This window comes from Triticum dicoccoides, chromosome 6A (assembly GCF_002162155.2).
Source record: "Triticum dicoccoides isolate Atlit2015 ecotype Zavitan chromosome 6A, WEW_v2.0, whole genome shotgun sequence".
In the NCBI taxonomy this organism is placed as follows: domain Eukaryota; kingdom Viridiplantae; phylum Streptophyta; class Magnoliopsida; order Poales; family Poaceae; genus Triticum; species Triticum dicoccoides.
In genome coordinates, this window is record NC_041390.1 from 464,168,880 (window position 1) to 464,175,012 (window position 6,133).

The 6,133-nt window shown below is 45.0% G+C and overlaps 1 long non-coding RNA gene across 1 annotated transcript; it reads left to right on the top strand.

Annotated features, from left to right (window-relative positions):
* The first annotated feature begins 4,402 nt into the window (after nt 1-4,402).
* LOC119319345 lies at nt 4,403-5,471 on the top strand. The gene is made up of 2 exons (XR_005154442.1): nt 4,403-4,694; nt 4,810-5,471. It is a non-coding gene; the product is annotated as an uncharacterized LOC119319345 (long non-coding RNA).
* Nucleotides 5,472-6,133: the final 662 nt, after the last annotated feature.

The window sequence follows — 6,133 nt, forward strand, 5'->3', positions numbered from 1 at the left end:
GCCTCTAAGTCGTGCTTTGACACGTGGGAGATATAGCCGCATCGAGGGCGTTACAAGTTGGTAATCAGAGCCTTCCCCGACTTAGGAGCCCCCTGCTTGATCGAATCGCTGGCGTTGTTGAGTCTAGAAAAATGTTTTGAGTATTATAGGATTATATATATCGGAGAGTAGGATTCTTTTTACTCCTCAGTCCCTTCGTCGCTCTGGTGAGGCATCCAGACGTAGAGTTTTGACTCTTCTCTTCTCAAATTTCACTAATTTTTTTTAGGATCACACGGGTATCTTGGAATCGTTCCGATGGTTTTGTGACGAGAACATTGTTCTTGGTGCCTCCTGACATTTAGGGGTTGTGGCAGTGTCCCGGGGATTGAGCTCCGAGGTGTTGTCGTCACAATTTTATCGTTGAGATTCTGGAATACCTGAGTTTCGCCGACATCGAAAATCTCTTTTATGCAGTTGTTGGTGAGATAACCTCGACGCCACCCAGTACTGGGGCGGGAGTTCGGGAGTATTGCCATAACTTGTATAACAAATGCTTTTCGAAGGTTGAGGTAGATGATTTCCGAAGGTTTCTTGGTTATGTGTTGAAGGATGGATACAGCTGGATGTAGGATTTGCTAGCTTTGGGTGAGATATTATGCTTCCCCTGTATCCCCAACACCTGATTGCATAACCGGAAAGTTTCGGGAGTTTATAAGTGGGAATTCAAGTAGCTCTTAGGATATCTTTCCAACAGATGTATGATATGAGATTGGGGTTCGACATCTAGTGGTCCGCCTATCCACGGTTGGTTTTACAGTGGTCTCGTTGTGTCTTAAAGAGTCCTTGGCTATGCTGACTCGGGGACGCTTCGTATGTCATGTGCACTGTCTTGTACATGATGGTGCTGTACGATCGAGCCCGTGTAGGCCCCACCACGAAAACTTCGGATGAAATCTCTATCATATGTTTGTTCAGGCTTATTCTGCAAGCCAATCCTTTGTTTTGTTTTGAGTTGTGGTATTCGAGTTGCTTCAAAGTCAAATGTTGATTCCATACCTTCTTTAAATGGTGTTCTCATACTACGATGTGAACACTAATCCTTCATGATAATCGAGATTGCCATGGCAATCCTTTTTCAACCGGCGTGTCTCTCTTCAAGTGGATCCGATCATTTCAACATTTGCAAGATCCAATCTCAGTTTTTCATCAACGTTGTTCGTCTCATCCGTCTCCAAGTTGCCTTTGTTTTCCCGCCCACCCACCCCTTTTCTTCAAGGACTCAGATTTCTTATTCAAGTACCCTTTTATGGATGTGAAGTCTCTCCATTCTTTTCCGTCAATGTTCTTATCCGGTGATTCTCATGAAGATCCTAACGGAGCTTCAAGTTCATCATTCTTCATTCTTTTCTTCTCCGGTGGATTCAGTTCAAGCTTTGTCAATCATATCTGTCCTCGCTGCAAATGTTTTCTCATGCCGGTGCACCTCATAATCATCCACTTCTTTCTATTTAATTGTTCCGGAGTGCTGAAGATATCTCAGAAGATTCGTTTCCATTCTCAATCTGTTCAATCTATTTCGAGGATGTTATCTCATTCAAGCCATGCAACTCAACCAGTGCAATATTTATGTTAAATCATTTCAACGGTGTTTCTTTTGAGTGGGCCCTAACCCACAGGTCTTTTCCCAGGATCTTACCTGACTCTTCTAAATTTTCCCAGAGTTACTCTCAAATTCATTTCAAAGTTTGACGTAAGAATGAATTATCATCAGTCAAATGCCTTTCTCTAAGATCTCTCAAATTCTTTTCATCGTTGGCTCAACCTTTCCATTCTTCATTTCGGAGTGCCTCAACAATTCATGATGGTGTTTCTCGTCGTAATTCTCAGATTGGAAGACCAAAGAAAGATTTCTCTCTCAATCTTGCTCCATTCTCTTCAAGATTCGTCATGCTAGCTTACCGCCATCCTCTCATAATTGTTTTGATTGTGAGAATTCTTTTCACCCACCCGGAGCAATTCAGGAGTCTTTTCAGTTTGATTCTCTGGAGGCCATCATATTAGAATTATTCATTCCAGCTTTCAGCTCTCATACTCTGAATCTTACCGGTGCATCGTTCAAATACCCTAATCAGTTCGTGATCTCTTCGTTCTCTTGTATCTAAATTATCTCAAGTATCTTCATTCGTTCTCTAATTCTTAGCGATGATTCATCCCTTTACTTCGCATATTTTTTTCAATTCTTATGGTGGTTCGTTCAATGTTCCTCTTCCGTTGTGCTCATATCAATTCATTCGTTGTTTCAATTCTACCGGTGGTTCATTGAAGACCTTCTCAAGTTTGGTTTATATCTCTCTTAATCCTTTCTACGAGAATAAGTAGTGTGCCAAATCCATTGTTTGTCATCAATTTAATTGGTGAAGGAGAAGCATAATGTAATTCTTATTCTTGTTTCATCGATTGAACTCAATCCCTTATTCCGGAGCCTCATCAAAATTCTCGGTTTCACTTGTTTCATCTTTTCTTTTCCGGAGTTCCAAGTTTCCACTTTTTCTCGTCGCAAAGTTTCATCTAAATCATCGCAAGGCTTCACCTTGTGTTTTCAACTCCTTTTTTTTTCATTTGAACATTCCTTTGTTTACCGGAGTTCTTCATGAAGGTTCCACATGGTGGGTCATCAAGGGTTTAATTCCTTCTCGAAGTGTTCATCGAGATTCTTTTCAGAGGAGCTCAAGTATTCTTTATATTGCATTTCAAAGTGCAATTCTTTCAACCATATCATTCGAGGTGGTATTATGTCATTCTTGATAATTTGAGTTCATGTCTCATGATTCACATGTTGTTAAGAATGAGGTATTTTAAATCCATCAATCTCTTCATTGGAGTTATCTTGGGTTATATTTCACCTAAAGCTTTCCCTAAGGATTAATGCTATTAATGGTCATAATATATGATCCAAGTTCTCCATCTACCATCTCAGTGAAATTTTTTCTCGTCTCCTTGTTCATATCAATCCAATCAAATCTTTTTCGTGAGTGGCAAGTTGTCACCTCATAATTTTGAGAGGTCTTCTATAAGTCCATATCAAGCTTATCCTTTTCGTTGTTGTTTTTCCAACAACTCCGTTCGACCCTTCTCCTAAGGATGCCTTTTTCAAGCTCATTCGAGATAGAAGATATTGTTCTCTCCTCCGTTCATTCCATTCCATTCTCTCTTTTCTTCCGGAGGCATTGTGATGTTGCTCTCTTCAACCCTTCTTCTTATTTTTGTCAGGACCTTATTCTTTTCATGCTTATCCATTTAACCGGAGTGTTGTGACCTTTTGCTCAAGTTCTTTTCATCTTATCAAGTCTTTCATCTCGTTTCTACCGGAGTGTTCGGATGCACTTCTTGTCCATTGCAACCCTTCTTCTCATGCCTTTCAACCTACAAGGTTCTCGTGATGTTCCTTGTTCCTCTTTTCTAATGGAGTGTTTTCAACTTCGTTCATCTCCGTTGTATTCTTTTCTCGAAGTTGTGTAACTTTTCAAGGTTCTTTGGTCTCACTCGTTTGTCAAAGAAGCAACTTAGTATTATCTCTGCCGTTTTCCCTCCGGTGCCATTCTAGATCTCGGGACGAGATCCTCTCGTAGTGGTGGAGTGTTCTAACGCCCCGAGACCGATGTGCCAGGTGTCCTCCAATTATTCGCTGTTGTTGCCATGTCATTTGCTTGCGTGTTGCATCTTGCCATGTCATCATGTGCATTGCATCTTCATGTTTTCAAAACTTGCATCCGTCTGGGTTCCCCCAGTTCCGTCCGTTGTCTGTTCTGAGCCCAGACACACTTGCACGCGCCCGCGGCACGTCCGAAATATTATTTTATAAGTGGCTGGAAAATGTTCTCGGAATTGGTTGAAAGTTGGAGTGCGGTCTTATTTTAGTGTAGGAAGACCGCCTGTCAAATTTCATCGCGTTCGGAGTCCGTTTGATAGCCCAACCGTTAACTATAGCGGCAATATAGCGGGTCTAACGTCGGACGTTTTCGGTCTCCGGAAACCGTGCCGGGCCCTCTCTCTCTCTCTCTCTTCTCCCCCTCACAGTCTCACCACTGCCCACCTAGTCCATACTCCTACTCCTCTTCGTGTCCGGAGTTGTCCGATGCGATCGCACGGTCCGAAACCCTCTCTGCTCAGTGCATCAAACCCCCTCGCGCGCGCGTCCGAAAAGTTGTCCCAGACCCGACCCGAGCAGTCGTCACCATCATGTCCGGATCATCCCCAGATGTCTACAAAACATCACCGTCTTCCTATTTGGACTCCCTAACTATTTTATTCGCGACCGTCCGATTGCGATCGTAGGGACGTGATAGCCCTACCCAATTCCTACCTGCTATTTATAGCAGATGAAACCCTACCTAAACTAGCTAACCCTAATTTCTAGGGATCCTCCTCTGTCCAATCCCCGCCGCCGCCACTCTCTTTATTTTCAGCGCCGGACCAATCTAGCCAGCCGATAGCCTTCCCCCAACCTCGGGATTCCTCCCGATCCACCTCCACCCAACCAGATCGCTGCAGCCATCCACCTGCTCCATCCAATCCATCGATCCCTGCCTCCCCTGTTCCGTCCTTGCTGCATCCGCAGCTCCCCTGCTCCCCTCGCGCTCGGGCACGCAGCCAGCCGAGTGCCCACCTCCAGATCGAGCAGGAGGCTCGATCTCGAGCTTCTCGAGACGCCGGTGACCAGGGCCCTCCCACCGTGTCCCTTTTACTTCTCCTCCTTCCTGTAATCTCTCTCTCCCTGTGGTCTCTCACATCGTGATCTCTCTCTCTCTCTCTCTGTCTGCTTCACAGGAGCTTCGCCCGACTCCATGGCCGACGGCCTCCTCAAGCCTTGCGCCACCGCACACCTCCCTGGACCGATTCTGGTCGACCTGCGCCGCCTCCATCCATTCCGGTCGCCTCCATCTTCCCGGAGCACCAAGGCCGATGCCTCTCTGCTCGGCTCACCTCGTCGCTGCCTCCCCACGCCTATCGACCATCGGATCCGCGCCGCTCCACCGCCTCGTCTCCACCTCCCTGCCGCCTCGGATCCCGGTGACCCCCCGTTCGTCGTTGCCGCGCCGAGACCCGCTGCCGCCTCGCTGTTGACCTCAGCGCCGCGTTCTGTCTTTGTCGAGCAGAGGACGAAGGAGCGGTTCCTCGTCGTCGAATTGACTGCAGGCCGGCCCAGCGCGCCTCCTCCCGTGCCAAACCGCAGCCCAGCCGGTCCACCTCACCACCGAGTGGGCCAAGGCCCACTGGGTGAGGCCACACCCCAGCGCCCCACCTTTTGTTTTTTTCTGTTGGGCTTGTCTCAGTTTTGGCCCATATAGTGTTTTTCCCTGTCTGCGAATTTTAGCTATTATCCAGAGTTTGCCTGTTTTACAGAAAACCCCTTGTACTTCTTGCATTTAATAACTCTTGATCTATGCATCATATGTTAAAACTCCAAATATGAAACTTGCTTAGAATTTCATCTAGTTTAATAATATGCAACTTTCATCCATGTTTGAATTGTTTAAAATGTTGTTTGGTTAAATTTGCCCCTATGCCATGTTAAAATGATTTATTTCATAACTAAATAACCATAGCTCGGTTTTAAATAATCTTTATATATAAATGGGGTAGAAAAATGCCTAGATTGTCATGATGGCTTTACTTTGCATGTTTAACAACTCTAAGATTGTGTTTAGGGCAGAACAGTACCAAACCTAATATTTGCATATGGGGATTTACCGGAATTGTTGTTCGTTGCTTCCGGCCTCATTTAAACTTGCCTAGATAGATAGTTTCATTATGCTTCACCTCTTGCCATGCTAACAACATTTAATCTTGTTGGGTACATAAACGAGAGTGAACTAAATAAGTCACGTGGTGTTCCATCAATATGCAACTCGTTGCATATTGAGCTCCACTTAATTTGTAGGGTTGTTTGTGCACTTTGCCATGCCATGCCTCATTAAACCGGACATGCTTCATACTTGTTTACGCATCGTGCCATGCTTATGTGATGTTTGTTTACTATGTTGTTTGCTTTCTTTTCGGTGTACTTCTTCTCGGTAATCCGGTAACGTTGCGTTTGTGAGGATACGTTGGCTACGACCATTTGTCTTCTTCATGGACTCGTTCTTCTTCC